The following is a 20,725-nucleotide window of genomic DNA, read 5'->3' as shown; positions in this document are numbered from 1 at the left end:
AGAATTCACACTTGAGCTGCAGTGCAGAAATGCACTGGATTTCCTCCTGCAACATAAATTCTATTATTTTGTATCGGTATATGGATAACAATAACAAAATATATCAAGCAGACAAGTATAAAACAAAGCAGAATACTAATCAGGGAAATAGATGTGCTGGCAACTTACCGATTCCTCTTCCAGAGCCCCTGGGTGATGTTCCCATTCCCTCCTGTACTTAAAGCACCCATCAGCTGACTTGGGTTTCTGCTTGCTGCAGAAGCGGTGAAAAAACCCTCAAACCCACAATTTGTGGGTGTTTTTTAAAGTTCTGCTAAGGTTATTTGGCCCTGCACGATGCAATGTGCCTTTCCAAAGCTGCAGGGAGCACAGGGACACTGGGAAGGACCCGGCAGCCCCACAAGGAGCAGGGCAGAGAGGACAGAGCCACCTGAGGCCACGGAGCCCAGTGGCTGCTGACCCCAGACCAGCCTAATCTCGACCAAAGCCGATCAAGCCTCCTTAACTCCCATGGGGGACCGGGCAGGTTAACGGAGCAGGGCTGCAATGTCCTGCCAAACGAGGGTAATTCAGGACACATTCTGTCTTCTAAGAAGAAAAATTGTTTAACCTGTAATTTAATTTTCAGCTAAGTCATATAATCCCTTTCAATTCACCTTTTTATTAGTCACGGAAAAAACGCAGGGCTTGGGAATGCTTTGGAGTAAAAGGAAAAGCACCTCAGATATGCAGACATTGAAGCTAAGCTGAGTTAGCAACTCCAAAGGGAGCCTCTGCACCTGCAGCAGCTCTCCACAGCAGCTGCTAATGCAGCAAGACAAGCTGAGTTCCGCACAGCCACGTGAGAGAGGGGAAAAAGGGGCCAGGAACAACAACTGGAACCCCTGCAAGGTTTGTGGGGTCCCAGAGCTGTGTGGGACACAGCCCTACACAATGAAACAGCACTCTGCAACACTGGGGTTGTGAAATGCCAAGTGAAGAGTTCCCTTTCTGCCACGCTCACAAACACCCATCGGAGAGACCGGTTCCCCTCTTGCCCTGCATGAGCACACGAGTTTAATTAAGCACGCTGTTCAGTCATTTGCATGGCATGGCTTGTCTACAAACCAGAGATGTTGCAAGCCTGTTCTCTGAAAAAGCAGAAAAACCCTCAAACCCCCCCCAAAAAGCACAATTCACCCCATCTCCAGGGATCCACTTGAGACCCAGCTCATTCCCAAGCAGCAGCAGTAATTCCTGCCATGACCCAACTACAACAGCAAAACAAACTGGAATATTTCATGTTGTACTGCTTATTTGGTTTCAAGGGGAGAAGCCTGGCTGGTTCAGGAGAAGGCAAGCCATCCTAACACCCACAGAGGAATGATGCTCCTGGTGCAGGATGGAGGTTCACTGGTCACCTTTACCACACACAAACCATCTCCCTCCTCCTACACCCATAGAGAAGGAAAAAACACAAGAACTGCAAGTGCAGAGAGCTTTGGCATGGCTGGATGTAAGTAAGGATCAAAACTGGTGTTGTGGGGTTACATTATCCAGAGGGTGGATTATTGAACTATGCTGTACATGCAGTTCCTCTGAAAGGATTAAGTCCAACACCCTCACAGGGGTACGAGCCACACACAGGAACGCAGAGGGTGGGATACCCACAGATTAAATCAACCATTTTGGCAGCACAAGTGAGGTATTTACACACAGACAGGTCTCAGCCATTTCCCCAGCCCCAGAGCAACTTGCAGATCCTGTTCTCATTTTCCCAGGATGTCTATTGTGAAGACAGGGAGAGGAAGGAAAAAAGGAAAAAGCACAATCACAAACACACCGCCATTAAAACAGAGTTGAAGAATATGCGGATGCTACTGCAAACCACTTCCAAAGTGGTTCCCCAGCACGTGGGGAAGTGTTTAGCTCCTGCTGACCAGTCAGTGACCCTGGGGAAGAGGTTTTCCATGGCAGCAAACCCCACTGTCACCCACCAAGGAATGGAAACACCTTTTTCCAAGAGAGAAGTCCCAACAGTACCCCTGCAATCGGACACCGTGATCTAGTGAGGGGTGGCTGGAATGAAACATTCCCAGGAGCATCATGAGAGACTCTCCTAACTAGCTACTGTCTTTTTTTCATCCTCATTTCAGAGCTCAAGTGCCACATAAGAACCAAAAATAAAGTGTCAGCCAATAGGTTTTCAATGGAAGAAACATGAGCTGTACCACTTAAAAAAGCAGCAGTTTAACCCAGTGCCAAATGAGCCATTTGCATTAACCTCGTGAAACAGGATATGAAGCACTTTTAGAAAGTAACAGGAGATTGACTTTATTAGAAAAATACTTTTAAGGTTCAAATTCATCAAACCATTTGTGGCCAGGGATGATTTGTAAAAGATATTATTGGCTGACAAAGCTGTCTTTTGGCTGTCCAAGCCAGCAGCAATTACCACCCAGAGGGACATTACCTGTTCTCAGCTAATGAGTGACACCAGTGCCAAACATCAGGCACAGACATTAACTGGGGTAGAAAATGGCTCTTCAGGGTTCAGGAAGAAAACTATTCTGAGACATCCATAAGAAGCCCAAGACATTTCACTCGGTGTAAAGGAGATTGTAGAGAAGAAGTGTGTATTGTTCTCCTGTGCTTATCTAGACTCAATCAAAATTATCTAAACTCAATCAGACATGAAAACCATCGTGGGTTTGGACCAGATCAACCCCTCCCCATGAAATTAAGGAGTCACAACTCCTAATTGCTGTCTTAAGCAATAAGACTGAAAATCTATGGCATCCTTCAAACAAACAAACCCATCACCTCAGGGTCGATGTTGTAACTTGGTTTATTTTAGTCTAGAAATTTACTGTGTTGCAAATTCCATCCCCACCCATTGGGCTCTGGTAAGACCAGCCCCCTTCCTCCTGCCTGACTTCTCACTTCCACTTCTGACCCACGATTTTATTGCAAAGGGAAACCAGGGTTATTGGCCATAAAAGGAAAAGACCCATCTATCACATTTCTGCAGAGGGGAGTCAACCAAGAGGAACCTGAGTGACTTCCTAAAAACTGCGGAAGCAGCAGAGGCCACCGCGTGGCCCCTTATAAGGATTAAAGGGCTTTTCTCCCATTTCCACCAGGGATGCACGTGGGCACCAGCACCAGACAGAGCAGCAGCACAGATGTCTCATTCTGAAGGAAGACAAAGGGGAAGGGAAAGAAAAAAAGCAGCAGCAAGCAGGCTAGATTAGGGAGTTCTGCCCCAGGCTCCCCAGGGCACTGCAGATGCAGCCTTTCCCTTGGTGACCAAACGTGCTCCTTTCCATGCAATCCCACTGATGGATCTGCTGGAATTAACAAGCTGAAAATTCCATTTACATCAAGAATGCTTTTGGCCTTTTAGTTGTGGCACGTTTATGTTTGCCTAACAAACCTCTATGTTTCTTCCATCAGATATTCTGAATTCCTAGCCTCTCAACTATGGGCGTGCTCAATCCAAAAATAAGGGGAGTCAGAAGTTATTTCATTCACAAACATTAACTTTGCTTTTTTTTTAAATGAAAAAGCACTCTTTTACATTTATACCACTAACCACAGCCACACTTAAACTCCCTTAACACACAGATGAAGGTGAGATGCCCCTGCACTGAAAATCATTCACCGGCAGCCCACTGAACCTTGTATTTCAGATATATCTACAAGAAAAGCTGACAGGACAATTTCATTTTTGTTTCACTTTCAGAATCACATGAAACAATGCAGCAGTATTGGGTGGAAACCACAAAACTGATTATGAGCCCAGAAGTAAAAGTTAACCTGAGCTTGTTTGTCGGGTCTTAACAGCACAATGGTGCATGGGGAGAAAAGTCAGTGTGATGCTCACAGGGCATCTTAAAAACCCAAAACATCTCTTATTGCAGGTTATTTTTGGGGAGAGTTTTTTTATTTCACAGTTGGAGCTTCATAATTTTAGGGTAAGCCAAGGAATCTCTGCTTTGTAGCTGCAGTGGCTCCAAGTCTCTTGCTTACAGAGGTGCCCACATGTATGAATTGTGCCTCCCCCAGCCCCAGCACCAACCTCTCAAACATAAGAGTTCCAGTAAGAAAGGAAGCAAGCAACACAAGATGTCCTCTTCCCCTTTACACAGAATAAAATACTGCTCTGTTCCACACCAGACCTTAGAACAAACAGCTTCACTCTGGGCAAAGTCTCTCACTGATCTCCAGGAAGTCCCACTAATAGAGCATATTCCAATATTTATTTTCAATTTCATTTATCCATATTCAGGTACGTAAACTGAACCTTTTTCTACAACCCAGTACCTTTGTGAAAGAGTTTGGTATGCCAGGTTAATGCTGCCCAGCAGCCAGAGACAGACCCCCAAGCCTCTCCCCCTTTTTAATACACAAACACTATTGCTTGACTTCTCAGGAGCACAAAGAGGATCTATTAACACAAAGCACAAAAACTTCACTTCTTGGTTTCTGACCACTAACCTAGAACCTCTCCCTTGGAAGGGCAGCTTTTCAGGAGTAGCTTGAAAAACACCCTGGCCTACAGCAGTCTCATTACAGGACAGGAGAATGTTCCCCCTCCCCAAGTCACAATAAATCACCAAAATAAATTCAGGTCAGCAAGGCCTCAGCCAGCTCCAGGCTGCAAGCTTTGTTTGGGTGAATTGTTTAAAACAGTCTTATAAAATCTGATCTTCACTACCTACTGTTGGGCCACTGCTAAACCTGAGGCTGATGCTCCTTTGCTAGCAAATCAGTGGCCTGTGTTACTTATCCCAACAACTTCCAGTGCCAATTTATTTTATAAAGCAAGACCCTCAGCAGAGATCTTACTCAGAGGAAAAAAAAAGAAATAATAAAAAAAAAGCCCTAAGCAGGTATAACATCTGACTGGTAACATCTGACTTTACTGTTCTTGAAGGCAAAACCCCACAAGCCCTTTTTGACACGAGGCTCCTAAAAATAACTCATCCTTAAAAAAGTCCAGTTATTTTTATACAGTCACAAGAATCACTGGATTGCTTCTAATTATCCCATCCTTCCTTGGAATGTCTATTTGTGCTCAACACAACTGGCTGCGACACCAGTGGAATCATAACACATCCTGAATTACAGGCAGCTGGCTAAGTTTAGTTTCACCTTGTGAACAGCTTTGAGAGAGTGACAGTTTAAAAAAGCCCATTTTACTGTGATCTTTGGAGCCTGTGTTAAAAAGGTGCCAGTTCAAAGTAGAAACAGATCTTACACTGGCCATGACTAAAAACAAAGCCTGTCTGTAACAAGGATTCACAGCAGGATTAGAAATGTTCCACCTAAACAGGATCAGCAGGCAGATTCCTAAAAAGCCCCTAGAGCAGGACTTGTCTACTGGACTTCAGGCCATCACTGACAGCCCCAGAGTCTCCCATGGTGCAGGCAGCACTCAGCTCTCACTGCAACTCATTACTGCACATCCAAATGTTTGCATGGAAAACTTGCTAGATGCTTATTCATTCATAGGAGGCCTGGCTCCTGCCTCATTTTCTTAATGCTCCTGCACACCCTGAGGGGAAGAACATTTCCAGAATTAGTATCCACAGCCCCATCTTCCTCTGCCAAGCTGCATCTCAAAGCTACAACTCGCACCATATCTTTCTGCTATTATTTAACACAATTTTTTCCCTTCCTGCTATTGTTTCACACTATTTTTTTTTCTCCTTTAAAAACGTGATGCTTTTATCTGAAGAGTCATCCATAGCAATTTGTATTGTCATGGCAACAGGACTCCCTCCCCTGCCCAGAGCCCATCCCCAGGCTCATTGTGCTCATTACCAGCCTGGCAGGCAGCACCCTGCATACAGATGAACCTCTCACCGTGGGCAGCTCTCCCTGCAGCTGGACTGACACAGCTCCTGCTATGGGGCTATGGTTGCACCACAAGAAGGGAAAGAGCATTCCTAAGTCAAATTTCCTCTATTCAAAGAAATAAGCTTTGCTAAAGGCATTTCTGTAGTAGAAACATTTTTGTTTTGCTGGTTAAAATGAAGAGACCCAGGTTCATAGCCTGTCTGAGCAGTGCAATAGAAAAGAATATTTAGAGCAGGTGTAAGAGGGCTTTGCTAAGGCAGCTTGGACATACTGATAAAGAAAAAGGGGAAGATCACTCCACAAAGGAACACAGCCAAGAACAGAGCTCTGGAGCCCTCTTATGGCAGCTCACTCTCAGCTCCTCAGAGCACAATTCCACACACAGCTCGCAGTGTCTGTAAGGACAAGGATGCAATGCCATCAAGACAGGGTGGAAAGAACAACTTCTGGCTTTGAGCACACAAATGTTTTTTAAAATCCCCCATTTCCAGCTCCTTCAGTGGTCCTGCTAAGTACACAAAGACTGGACAAGCCCCACATTCAAAGTGGGACAGAAGACACTGAGACCAATCTCCTCCACAGCTAAAATGCTGCTTCAGCAACAGAAACGCGTAAGGAAAAAATCAAATTCAGTGCTCCAGTGCTAACATCTGCTCCATGGGGATGTCAGGCTGACTAACACCATACAGGAAGGCCAGACTGGTTTCAGACTAACACTTTCCTCACTTCTCCAAGCCAGTAAGTTCTGACAGAGCCACAGAGCTCAGCTCCAAAATCCCTGCCCAGCAGCCACAGCACATGGAGAGGAGGGGGCTCACCTCAAGCTGGGAAGAGCACAGCTGCTGGGCTCTGAAGGGGTTACTGAGATTCAACAGCAGGGAAATATTTATGGAGAAAAGATGCTGAGCTGTGCATGTTTTCCAGGCTGGAGATGGTTTTAATTTACCTCTTGCAAAGGCTGTGATTATTTGCTGCTGGTTTTTGTTGAAAGCAGCTATTCGAGGCTCACCTACTCCCTCTGGTGTCACAGCTCTGCAGCTGAGCCAGAACAAAACACCCCCTAAACTCACACAAACTACAAGGAATCCTGCTTTTTTTCTTCCCCCTCTGGAAAAGAGGACGCCATATTTATAAGCATTAGTGACCACCCTTCCCAGGCACAAAGCAGTCTTTGATTATGGCACACTAAGGACAGTACAGACATCTCCTAGAGCTTAGAGATACAGCCAGGAATAGATCTCTTTTTTACCCAGTTCTTCCTTCAGAGACTGATCTCTGCCTGACTTTAGCTTAAGTGCAGCTCCTCACCAGATTTTCCTATAGTTCTGGTCAGCACTGACACGCCTGTGTTAAAGTATTAGCTTAGATATTTTTATGAGATGTTTTAAAATGGGGAAGTATCCTCACCCTTACAAGACTGGAGTCAGGCACCCAATCCTCCTGGAACTGGCTGTACACTGCAGGAGGCAGCTGCATCTCACCAGCCCTCTCGTATCACTCCGTGAACTCCAGGAACCTGCACAGCCCCACAGACAAAAGGGATCCAGGTTTCACCATGGTTAAAATCTGCCACCTCCCAACCAGTGCTGCTTCCCCAGGCTTTTCCCAGATGGCCCCCTGCTGCGTGGTTCTTCTGCTTCTTTCTTCTCAACCTGCTCCTCCTCTTCTTTGTCTTTATGTTGTGCTTTCTCTCACTGCTGAGCTGCCACACAACGCTGCTATAGCACAGAGGAGAACAAACACAGCTCCTTATCCTCCCTTTTTCAATTGTAGCTGCTTCTCTCCCCATTCCACCAAGGAATCTTGCATCCTTTCCTGCATTGTCTGCCCCATGCCTCTTCCCAAGTTGGCAGCAGCTTACCCAGCCTGGCAGAATCCCTCCTCAGCCCACGTGAACAAGGTTTCCAAGCTTTCCTCATAAAGCATCTGCTCCACATTCTCTGATTAATACATACCTTGAAGGGAACCATAAATATTTGCCTGGATTTTCTGTTAATCTTGCTCTGACATAGCTATTAGGATTACTGGAGTGTGGGTTGATAAGCAATGGGGTGAGTGCTGGAGTGTTTCAGGAGATGACAGCAACATCTTGCTGTATTTCACTGATGTGGATGCCTTGGTGACCTGCACTAATCCACTTGGAAAATTACTATGAGAGAACAAAGAGTCTTAAAATATGAAGCTGAGGGAGGTGGAGTGCTGCAAAGAGAAGTTTATTTCCAGACCAGCCTTTTCTAAATATATGCATAAACATCTGTATTCAGTGCTAAGTGGAGAATCACAAACAGAAATGAGCAGAGAAAAGCCCAGAGCAGGACCTCCCCACACATCCACATCCATTGGTCTAGCAGGAAAAATCCAGGAGCCCTAATTTACAGCAGAACCTCTCTCTCAGTGCACACACACAAGAACAGCCATTTAACAAAGCATCACACAAAAACAAAGGCTGTTTTGCAGAGTTCAAAAGCAGAATTTTGGATGCAATGATGACCAACAGCCCTTTTCACACAGACCTCTTAATCCTGAATATTAAAATGCTGCTAAGTTCCTTCACCAGCATAATTAGCATGACCCAGTGTGGGGTCAGTAGAAGCCCATCTAGACCTGTGCTGTTTGGAGGGCAAGGAGGAAGCTCCTTATGGACAGGGCAGGAATGCTGCTCCTCACACTGCTCCCCACGGGCCAGGGACAATCTGCACTTTATCTAACAGCTCTAAATTCTTCTTTGAATTTCTCTTTGAATCACATGTGTTCTGAGGTTGTCTCTCTCCTCGCAGCACTAATTAACACACCCCAGGATTCCCAGAGGTGTTACCTACTGAATCCAGGCTCCCATTCCCTGCGGTCCCTCAGCTCCATGGCCCTCAGTCAGCCACGTGTTCACACCTAGGCTGGCTCAGCCTGGCCAATCTTGCTGGATCACAGCTGGAAATGGTGGGGCTGCAGACTAATGATGTTACAGCAATAGATTTCAACTCAGAATGAGCCAAAAGTGACCTTTAAATTGGGTGTGCTATAAAAGCATCTATTCCTTTTATTCCAGTTACAACTAAGTCTAAAGTCTTCCCCTTCCTCCTTCTCAGTCAGGATCTCCATCTTGATCCAAAAGCTCCAAGATGACTCAAAGCACGGGTTTTCAGCCAGCTCTGCCTTTTAGACATTTAATACTAACTTTTAATACTATCTTCTCATTATCTGTTACATTTAAAATGTTACACACATCTCTGGAGGTGTACCCTGACAGACTTATCAAGTGATCTCAACATTTCTCCTCAGAGACTTAGCTTTAACATCTTACTGTCTGTAAGGCAGATTTCTAGACTGCAGAGAATAATTTTAAACTTCTTCTAAGGGTCTTCTACCTTCCTGTCATTCCTGACTAAGAACCAGAACAAAACTCTTGGTGTCACTGATGTCATAATATAAAGAAAATCTGATCTGACTCCATGTGCCCAACATGTAAGCCCAAGGACTGCAACAGCCTTCCTGGTAATTGGCACTGCTTGCTTTCACTTCTCCATAGTGATGAGGTACTTCAGAAAAATGATCCAGTCCAAATTTTTGGGCTAGCATGTCATCAAACCCACAGGGAGCAGCAAGAAGGTTCACTGATACTGCAAAGAAAGGCACTCTGAGCAGCAAGCAATCTGGAGTAACACATGCCAGCAGATCACGGGGATTTTGCATATTCCTGACAAGCAGCTGTAATGATTCCATGTGGGAGACAAGTCAGAGGACTGTCAGAGGAGCTCAGGCTGCTCTGCTATGGCTGTACAGTTGCACAACTCATTACACACAAGAACAATCCACCCAATGCACTGAGTAAATGCCTTTTAGCTTTACATAACCAAATCAGCCAGGCCAGCCTTTCCCCCCCACCCTGGAGCTCCCCAGGGCCTCTGGGCTGTTTATCCAGTCTCACAGGCAAGGGAAAAATGAGAGAATGGGTGTCCAGGAACAGCAGCAGAGTGTGTATGTGCAGGCACACACAGCACCCACGCTAATACCAACACTCACTTCTGCAGATACTTCCTGGGCACTGAAGATGGCAGAGATCCCATTTCTCTAGGAAAGAAAGCTGAAGAATAACCCCAGATTTCAGAGCAACAATTGATCAGTGTCTCAGCCATGGCAACTTGCCACCTATAAACGGATGCAGGCGAGGGATAACATGTCTCTTATTCAGCAGCTCCTTCATTCCCATTTAACTTTCAGAGCTCACAGGAGGGAACAGAAAAACCAACAGCTACAGCTAATGCACAGCAGCTCTTGCCTCATCAGGGCATCTCATTCCTGCTCACAGCTGGGCCTTGAGGCTGCCCCTGCAGCGACAGAGATTGGAGCCAAGTGCAGTGAGAGAGCACTGCTGCACACACAGCTCTTCCCAAGCATCTCCCCCTGGATGAGCCACCCTAGCTGGGATGGAGATATCTCATTTATACCAAGGGTTTTAATTTATCTCCTTATGGAGGTAAGGCACAGGGAAAGTCATTGCAAACGTCACAGCAATACCTGAGAGTTCAAGTGTCAGAAAAGGGAGCTGATCCATGTGTTTGGTGAGGAACCAGGAATTCTACCTGGTCCTTAGGGGATTCTCTGCATTTTCCATTGTTTTTACTCATTTGCACTCCTTGAGTTCACCACAGTGCTTGGATCAGGAAAAGGAAAGGAGATACATCAGAGAATGGTTTGGGTTGGAAAGGACCTTCAAGCTCCTCTTGTTCCACCCCTGCATGGGCAGGGACACCTGGGCAGGGACACCTTCCACTGTCCCAGGCTGCTCCAAGCCCTGTCCAGCCTGGATTTGTAGGGGTGGAGAATCCACAACTTCTCTGGGCAAATATACCCAGGACACTGCAGTGCTTGATTTGTTATATCAGGGGTGAGCCTGGACTAGGTAAAGGATGCTTTGCTTTCAGACCAGCTCAAACCAGCTGTGTTAAGTCTCCTGTGCAGAACACAGTTTAGTCTGGCAGATGGAGATGCTAAGTGAGACTCATTAATCTGTTAGCACTTTCACCCACCCACCGAAATCCCAGTGGTCTGAAGTCATGGTTTTCTGACAAATCCAGAAACCTATAGCTTGTACAACAGCTGCAACCAGACTAAAGTTCCAAGAAGAAAAAAAAAAAAAGTTTTATTAAACTACATGGGTAGGTAGGTTAAAATTATTCAAAGGATCTTATAAGAGTATAAGAAATTTGTGTCTGAAGGTATCTGCATACTAGTTTGTGGTACAAAACTGGAAAAGGCAACTAATTACTCCTGCAAAGCACCTGTTCTTCACTCTGCACACCTGAAGCACCACAAAGGGTTAAAGCTTCAGGACAACAAAACTCTTTAAAAGAGAAGTTTTTCTTAAAGAACACCCCAGTTGTTAGCTGCAGACAGAACAGCTACAAAACCAACTCTTGGTCACACAACCTCATCTCATTGTCCTCTACCCCAGACACAGAACAGTGAAGACCAAGGCTCTAAACAACAAAGCCCAGAAGTTGGCAAGCCACGCTCAGGGCTGCCTGGTGCTGTGCCTATCTCCATATCTAGAAAGGTTCAATGCCCTCATTCCAGGAGGCCAAGAAAAACTAAATATAGTAGCAGGCTACCAACCTGGCACAGCTTCCAGCTACCTGAACAATCCATCCCTCTCTCCACAGGCCACTCCAATAGCTGCAATCCTTTCCCTTCTTTGGGGACAACGTGCTGCAAGGAGGCACTTTCAGGTTTTAGTTACGTGGATAATTGCACAAACAAACGAAGGGATGGAGGTAATGCAGTAACAGCACTGATACCTCTCACTCAGGGGGATCACCTGGCCCTTTCAGATTGGGGATTTTTATTAAGCCTGACATCCACTCACAAATGTGAGGGAGCATCCTCCCCTCACGTGTCAGGAGCCAAATCCTCATACAGCAATTGCCTCTAAGAGCATCCACCAAGAGCATCTGTTTTGTTTCAACCTCTGCCCTTAAAGGAGGACCCAGAAAGGAAAAAACCCAAACCCTTTAAGCTGCAGACTGGCTTTGTTGGTGTGTATGAGGTTTTCAATCAGAAAAAGCCTGAGGGAGAGCTGCTCACCTCTTGGCTTCTGAATGGCATCATGGATGTTGTGTTTCAAGCTGCAGCCCTAAAGACAGACCCCAATTTTGACCAGGCTTTGAGATTTAGCTTAAAGGCATGCATGCTCCCTACACAAAAAAATGAGGTCAAAGAAGCTTCCTTTGAAAAAATAAATAGAGCAATAAAGCATTCTTTCAGATTGGCTTCACAGGGGATAAATCACTGAACAAATACAGCCATCTTATCTTGTTGGCAAATGGCACATTACAGCATCCAGCCTCACGGGAAACGCGCTGCTTGGTCAGAGAGCAAACTGATTTCTCATTGTCTTGGAAAATGCTGCTCTTTACTTTTTACAAGACTCGTTTGTTTTTAAAAAAACCACATGATCTCTAAGCAGTGCCAAGCCTGCTTTGCCTCCTGATGCCTCAGGACTTCCTAGCAACCTCACAGCAGAAACACGATCCATCTCTGACCACGAGGACAACTTGTTTAAAATGGTATCCCGACAATATCCTGGCTGCCCTCCTGGCATTCCCCACGTGGATGGGATGCAGCAGCCACAGGATTCCATGAACAGAGTGAAGCAGGTGAGGCATAGAGGTAAAGCTTTCCCCAAACCTTCCATTTTTAGCCTCTCTGTCCCTTCTAAAATCAAACACAGACACTAAGGACACCCAGTGAGGAACAAGAGCTCATGGGTGGTTACAGAACCACCCCTGGCTGTGGCATCCAGCAACAGCAATGCCTGTTCAGCATTTTGGCACTGATTTATGACAAGTGTACTTGCCTTTCCATTAGCCACAGCTCTCTCAGTTGACCCCTGGGCTCGCAGAGGCAGCCTCGACATTAAACTCCCATCGGCTTTCAGCGCCGCTGACCTCATCCCCAAAACTCGCTGCCATGTTTTACATCAGCCAGGGCCCAGGCATTCCATTAATGCTCCCCTGGCTCAGGAAACATCTGCTCTGTTTACCCTGCCAGCAGCACAGAGACCACTTAAAGCATCACCTTTGCTGCCCCAGCACACGGCGGGAGGAGTGGCCGCGCACGGGGCTGGCCCTGGAGCTCCCGAGCCCAGCACTCCAACCTGGCCATTCCTCACTCAGCAGGGCAGAGGGCACTCACACCATCAGGGCACAGGCACAACCTGGCCATTCCTCACTCAGCAGGGCAGAGGGCACTCACACCATCAGGGCACAGGCACGGGAGAGGTGCTGGGTAGCAGCAAAGGTGGTGGATTCCTCCAGGGCAGAAGTGTGATTCTGAGAGGGGAATTCGTGCTGACCCTAGCTGAAGATGAGCAGGCTGACTGGAAATAAGGATGGGTGAAAGAATGTCAGGAAATGATTAAATTTTTAAAATCCAAATGGTTTTACAGACTGAGGTAGAGACTCCATGGATATGGATGGTTAATGGTCCATCTCAATCAAATGTGCACCTCCAGGGCCAGCCTCACATCCTTCCAGCTCCATGACCAGGGCAGGGTGGTTTGTCCCACAGCATGAGGGAGGGACAGGATATCTTCCTGAAAGCAAAGCACATTTCATCCAAAACAACCCCCAAAAAGCACTGCAGGAACCACCACAAACACACAGCTTTGCTGCAGCCACCTGGGAGAGCCCAACAGCTCTGAAATACCTGTTCAGGCAGGGGGTGCTTATCTATCACTGCTACGTGCTGCAGGCTCAGGGCAAGTCTCCACCAGACCAAGGGGGATGTTACTACATATTTTCTCAAGGATTTCTGACAGCTAAGACCTCCAAAAGGCAAACCCCAAACACTTGCTGCTGCTGTTGTTGCAGTGCTAGGTGTGCATTAAATTAACCCCTGATGTCCTCTGCTGCTGCTAGAAGCATCCTTTACTATTAACCACCCAGTCAAGGCTATAGCTGCTAACAAGCCCATTAGGACACAAAAATGTACAGCAGCCTTGGAATATCCAACAGCAACTGCCACAACAGAGGCCTAGCACACAACATACAGGGCATTCAGCAAGGGACATCAGCCTTTGTTATAATGAAGTCAGGAACAGATTTTTCCCATCACTGATTATCTCAACAGTCCATGAATCTGATGCATTTTAGATTTTTGCCTTGCCCTTGGACTATGAACTCACACAAAGAGACCCTGACACTCACAGAAGGCTTAGACCACTATTCCAATACCCCTATAAACAAGCAACAAACCCCCAACCACCCTTGTAAAATTTTTAAATTTTGACACTGCCCACTAACAAAGGCTGGTTTGACTGGGGCTGTGCCATCCAATTCTGTTGACTTAACCCCACCAATCCTGAATGAGATAACAGGTATCGGGGAGGGAAAAGAATAAAAACTGTATTTGCTCGTGATCTGCAGTACATAATGGAAGAGTAACACAATCTGCACAAACACTCCCTGTTTTTCAGCTCAGCCTCAGTGTCCAAAGTATCAGCAGGTCACAGCTTTGCCAATTCTACCACAAAGCTGAAACACTGACTTGAGGATTTTTACTAGTCCCCTTTCAACCAAAAAGATGAAAATTCAGTCAAAGGGGAAGAAGTTGGCACTGAATGAGACAAATCAAATTGTCCCTTTCTGGTTCCTTAATTCACATGTTAGGGGACAACCACGGCTGGGAATTTCAATCTCTGGAGCAATTAAAGAAAATTAAATTCAGGGAATGAGGCCTTATGCACTCAAAGCTTCATTAACCCTCTTGCCTTTTAATTAAATACGTGCACATGAAATTTTGGACAGAGTACTTGCCTCACTGACAATGCTCAATTTCAGTGGCAAATCAGTACTTGCCTTTTTTTAAAAAAAGAGTACACTGGGATTGTAAACTCTAGACCTCCCTAGCTTCACAACGGCTTTATTAAATACAGTAGAAATTACTGCCTACCACCAGCTCCCACTTCATGGGAATGTCTGCTCTCCCTCAAATGCACCAGCAAAGCTCTGCTCTGGGCTTGCTTCAAGATAACAGAGCCCCACCAACACCAGGGATAAAACATGAGCCAGGATTTAAGAGCCCTACACTTATTACCATCAGTAAGAGAAATAAAGTTGGCGAGCTACAGCAGGATGGGTTTTACAGCCCACAGAGCAGAGATTAGAGCAGGCAGCCTCTCTTTTAAATACTGCTCATCCTTACAAAAGGCTCAGGCAGGCGCCAAAGGCGGTGTGTGACGAGGACAGTTTAAGGGATAATCTTTGAAAGGGGATATTGTCAAGTCTGCCCAGCCTAAATATCGAGCTGGCTTTGTGTGAGTTAGCATCTGACTTGGGAGGGAGTCACGCTGCTCCTGCGCTGGCCTCCCGCCTCCCTGGGAATGTCAGTGAAGCAGACTGGAGCTCGTGGAGATGCCTGGCAGGGACCGAGCCCTGATTGCTTTGGTGCTTCCCCACATCCATCCAGAGCAGGGCCCCCACCCGATGCACGGGCAGGCAGTCACATTCTGGGACCAGCAGCACACAGAGGGAAGACACACACGGTCCCTTTGCTGTCTCCAAGACACTTCTGGGGAATCTGCCACCTCGAGCCAGACATGTCACCCAGAGACGTGCTCTCATCACTAGCAACCCAAGTTATGCCTCTGGGAGGGAGCAGCCTTCAGTTTGTCCATTTTCTTTGTAAGCATGTTTTTGGGAGAGGGACTTGTCATTTGCCAGCACACTCTGATCACTGCTGGGTTTGTAGTTTACTGCTGACAAATGCATTTTAGCTGTTGTGACTGTTCAAAGACGTGCTGTGTGTTTAGAGATGACCTTCTCTGACTGTCACTTACCATGAGAGTCGACACATTTTACACTCAATGACACTGCCATCTTCACACGTGCCCCCCTCTCAAGGGGAAAGCTAACACAACAGACAACTGTTCACACCAGGCCTCCAAGGGATGCCAGATTCCCAAGAGGATGCTTTGCCCAATTGAGTGAAGAGACACAGCTCCATTAACCAGAAGCAAGCAATTCCTCATGCCCAATATTCACAGGTTAATTGCTGCATCCCTAAAACAATGTTCTGGTTTAATAGCAGCTGTATTCTCTCACATGGAGCAGAGTGAGCCGTTTGCTGCTGTGGGATGCCCTTGGTGCTACCAAGGACAATCTGAACACACCAAGCATGACAGGCTCTCACTGAATGCAAAAATAAATGCAGCCACTTTGCTTCCTCAGCCTTTGACACCAGCAGGGGAAGGGGCTTCCTGCTACAGCAACGAGGCACACGTGAGTTTTGTGATGCTTGAAGTGCTGCCAGGCAGAACACAACCCATCACTCCAATTCTCTGCTGCTGGAAATTCCAGGTCCATTAACCCTTCTCTGTGCATGAGATGCTTCTCCCAACTGCCCACAGCAAATAAGCAAAGAGGATGTGCATGGTAAGTGTGCCCAGGTGTGCTCCAGGGTGAAGGAGGCATTTCCAATGCAAACCTGCCCATACACACAAGTCCTGCTCTCCAGTTCTGATGCTATCATTTTATGATGACAACATTTCCTGACCCAGTTTCTATCTTGCTCCCCATTCCTCTGGTACAAGTAGTAATTAGTAATGTCAGTGTTCTGGCTGAGTTGCTACAGTCCATTAATAATGCAAGAGTAGTAACAGAGAGAGAGCAGAAGAAAAGAGGCTTGAAGGTTAAAAGCAATAAGAGAATGCATTTTGGGGGACATTGGAAGGGGAGAGGAGAAGAGGAGGAGAATTGCTGGCCTACAGAGATTATAAACCATACACTTCAAAACACATCATTCCTTTCAGGTGGAAGTGGTGGGTGAGTCAGTCATGGCTAATTAGAGGATAATATGCAAATAGGAATGACACACAGAGATGATTTTTACTAAATTAGAAGTAAACTTGTGCTTCACCTTCCCTTTGCCCCTCCAGACTTGCTGCCTCACCACTCAGTGTTCCCATTTCCCCGTTACTCATGTTTCAGAGGTCAGTGCTAACCTGGGATCTCACAAATGACACACACTGAAGTTTCCTCTCTGCAGAGAATTTCTGTTGAGACCAGCCTGTACCTGCCCATCTACAGCCAAACCTTTAATGCCACTAATCCATCTGCTCTGGCCACACCTTAACCGCAGGCTCTGCTGGAGCTGTTGATGACATGTCCTGCAAACCCAAAATAGAGCTGGGTTTGAACAGGTAACCCAGAATTTCCCCAGGCTTCCAAGGCTTGGGAATCTCCTCTGACTGACAGCAGCTCCCTAGAGAGCAACAGCTTCACCCCCCAAGGCACACAATCCTCCCCATGGCACTGAATAAAGCTGCTGGAGCTGCATCCTCACTGCATCAGCTGGGAACCTGGTTTTTACCTTTTATGTTCTCCTTTTCCTGCTATGCCCAGCATAGAACCAAAGCAATAAAGGAGCCTACAGGTTTGGTGATGATTCCTTGGCTGTTCCTATTGCTGAATGAGAACTCACATGAAGAGTGGAAGGGCTGAAGTGTCTCTGCATGCCAGGAAGGTGGCTGGTTTGGGGCTGACTGCTCCAACACTGAAAAGCAGGGAGCTTCTACAGGAAGATCTGTAAGACAACTGAACTCACTCTGAAAGGTCTTTTCTCCTGGTTGGCACTTACAGCTTCCTACATGGTACCAGGCCTCTTGTGAGGGATGATGTACAAAGCAACACATGTGCTCTTCTTTCCACTACTGAAATCACACGTCACTCCCTCTTGAAATATAGATTTCAAATAAATCAATCTAATCAATGTTATAATTTAACAGCAGCACAGCTCATTCTGACACTTAAACTACTCCAAAGTCCTCCAGCACAAAGGGCTTGAATGACTACCCAGAAAGCATAAACACCCAGCATTGAGATTAACTCATAGAAGAATGGCAAAGGAAGGGGAAAAAAAAAAGGAAAGATCAGAACTGCATGGTGGTTTGGGCCTTTCAAGTATCACTTCCTCTGTGGAAAGGAAGTGAGAGAAGCTGGAGGTTCTCAGATACAAACAGCTTCCCCTCCACAACAATGAGAGAAAAGGATGGGTGTTTAAAAAAGAAAAAAGGAAAGCAGGCCAGCCCTGAACACACTGTGACCAAATTAGGAAACAAACTCCACTGACAGCCTCCAGAATGGCCATCATCTGCAGCAGCCTTGTGTTAGCTCAGGAAGTCTGATGACTGTGTCATCTGCTGAAATCTGTTTATGTGCAAACAGAAAGGAGAAGCAAAACACCTCCCCACACTCCCTGCACCAGGTTAGGCCATCCCAAGGAGTCCTCAGTGCCCTGCCTCAATGCTATTCCAAACCTCTGCTGCTGACTCACACCCCTTCCAAGATGACTCTGTCCTGGAAGCACTAAGGTACAGCAAAATGAGGTGTATGGGGGTTTTTTAAGTGCATTTTTTAAGTGGTTAGCTGTGGCAGATGAAGCTGAGGTTAGAGATCAGTGATTACTATGACAGGAATGTGAGGGGGAGGAAAGAGAAGGAAGATACAGCTTCTTGAGTAAGGTCAGAACAATGTTTTTAATTTGCCTTGGGAACAGCCTTTTTCCATCCCCTCCAACATCCATTTCCACTGCAGCAGCAAAATGATAACCCTGATCCAACATACTGAAATACACCAGGCAGGGTTTTAACCTCAAACTGCTGTGAAAGGACCTGCACAGAGCTCACAGCAGGCCCAGAACACTCGGTGGCACTGCTACCCTGCTGTGGGGACACACAAGTGACTGAGCAAAGTTGCTTCACTGTTTAAAAAAATCAAACAAGTGAAGGAATCTGAGCACTTTGGTCCATACAGAGATTTAGGGTTCCTCCCTGTTGTTAGGGTGACTATGTTACATTACTCCCACTCTTGTCTGCATGAGACAGAAGAAAACCCTCTTCTCCCTTTCATTTTCAAAGGGACTGAGGAGGAAATGGCAAAGCTGCCAGCTCATCTCAGCCTCAGCACAACTACAGCTTTCAGGGTCCTTCCAGCCTCAGGAGTTTGGCTATGAGGCCACTCCACCAAACTCTCTACATTCAAGGGAGCCAACAGTCCTTCCCAACCCACTCAGGGTGTTCTTATCCAATTCCTCATGGAATCCATCACCTATCTCCAAAGACAGTCATCATAAATCAGAACTGACCACCACAGGTGCTGCCTCTCTCAGTGTTCCCTTTGCCAAAACAGTTGCAGGCTCCCTGTGCCCAGGGACAAAAGGCTAAACAAGATGCTGAAGCTTAAATTTCCATCTCCACATGAAGCTGTACTCAGTTTATTACTTCTGAACCTTTCCCCAGCAAAGGACAAAGTTATGAATGGAAGGCAGCACTGCTACCTCGTATGGGCCTGACACAGAGGCACTCACTGGTCAGTGAACAGCCTTTTCAATTGGCTTTTCACTGACTGGATATTGCTGTACAAGGCAGAAAGCAAGCTATTTTTACAAGGAGTAAGCTTTGTTGCTCAAAATTGCACTGACTTACACAGTCCATTTTTAAAGGGACTAGTCTGAGTTCCTGCTTTCAGCAGTTTTTTTTTTTTTTCTCTGCAAGAGACAGATACCCCATTTAAACTGACCTCTTTCCTCAGGTCCATTTCCAGGCTGGGCCTCACCCTCTCCTCCTGTCAGATTCATTTATCAAGTGAAGCATTTCCACATACCACTGCATAAATAGACTTGACCTCGTTAAAGCAGCAGCACCTGAGCTCCCACTGATGGAGCCTCTCCACCCCACTACAACAATCAACCCAGCCCACTCCTACCCTCTTTCCAGGTGGGGTATTCTCAAAGCTTCTACAGTGCGTCTCAAAGGGTGACAAGTTGGCAAGCAGTGATTTGGGCTGATCATTGTGCCTCCTTCTCTGGAAAGGGGAATTTAGGACCAACTTACTGCTTACAACTCAATTCTTGCAACTGCTCCTGCCCATTCCGAGCACACAGCAAAAATAAAGGCGTAAGACAGTACCCCCAGCATGTTGCCTTTCCTCGTTCCCCTTGCAGTTTCCTCCGAGGATAAGCAGCTTGCCCAGCATAAATCTGGGGATGAGAAGATCTCCCAACTCTCAGCACTCCCCAGGCAATTCTGACTCTCCCCACCTCGATGGCACAGCCCACATGGCTCAGCGCACGTGCCCGCCCTCCACGGGACTGTACTTTTAAGGTTTGCTCTACCACAAACTCTCTCCTGTTATCTACCTCCCTTTAGAACCTGGCAATAAAACCTACTGGGGTGTTATCTGCTGCCTACAATCACCTCAACCCCACCTTGGACCTTGGTCCCTCCCTCGGGCCCATCCCTGTGTGGAGATAGGGAAGGAGGCTCCGACAGCATCGCGCTCGCCCTGCCCGCGGCTCAGCCCCGGCCCCGCGGCTGCAGCTGAGCCTCAATGTCCTTTTATGGAAGAAAAATGAAAATCGCCTGCCCAGCCGTGGAGAGCCTGAGCCGGGCTGAGCCGAGCTGACAGACGGAAACTCGCCATTTGTTGTGGTTTTGGCACTGAGAGCACCCAGAGAGTTCCCATGCGCGCTGCGAGTTTAAAAAGGGCGCAGCGGAGAGATCCAGAGCAGGAGGTGTCAGGGATGCAGAGCCATGAGGAGATGGCTTAGAGAATTCTGCTGATATGGACACATGGGAGACAGGTCTCTAGATCAAGCAGACACAGGCATGAGTGCTCCATTCCCAAGCCCTATCCCTGGAAGTGTTCAAGGCCAAGACAGAGCCCTAAGCAATCTGGTCTAGTGGAAAATGTCCCTGCCCATGGTGGGGGGAGTGAAAATGAATGGTCTTTAAGGGTTCTTTCAATCCAAACCATTCTGTCACAAGGTCATCCTCACCACACTTCCTTCTCTTCCTTATCCCAACAAATTTTCTTAGGAGACACAGGAG

General features: G+C 46.7%; 1 protein-coding gene across 2 annotated transcripts in view; it reads right to left on the bottom strand.

Moving 5' to 3' along the window:
- The window catches only part of RNF216 (ring finger protein 216), a 75,671-nt gene that overhangs the window by 22,092 nt on the left and 32,854 nt on the right, over window positions 1-20,725 (bottom strand). The gene's annotated exons all lie outside the window — the stretch shown is intronic.

The sequence above is a fragment of the Ammospiza nelsoni genome, chromosome 17 (assembly GCF_027579445.1).
Source record: "Ammospiza nelsoni isolate bAmmNel1 chromosome 17, bAmmNel1.pri, whole genome shotgun sequence".
In the NCBI taxonomy this organism is placed as follows: Eukaryota; Metazoa; Chordata; class Aves; order Passeriformes; family Passerellidae; genus Ammospiza; species Ammospiza nelsoni.
The sequence above is the reverse complement of the archived record's forward strand: the minus strand, read 5'-3'. Positions and strand labels throughout refer to the sequence as shown.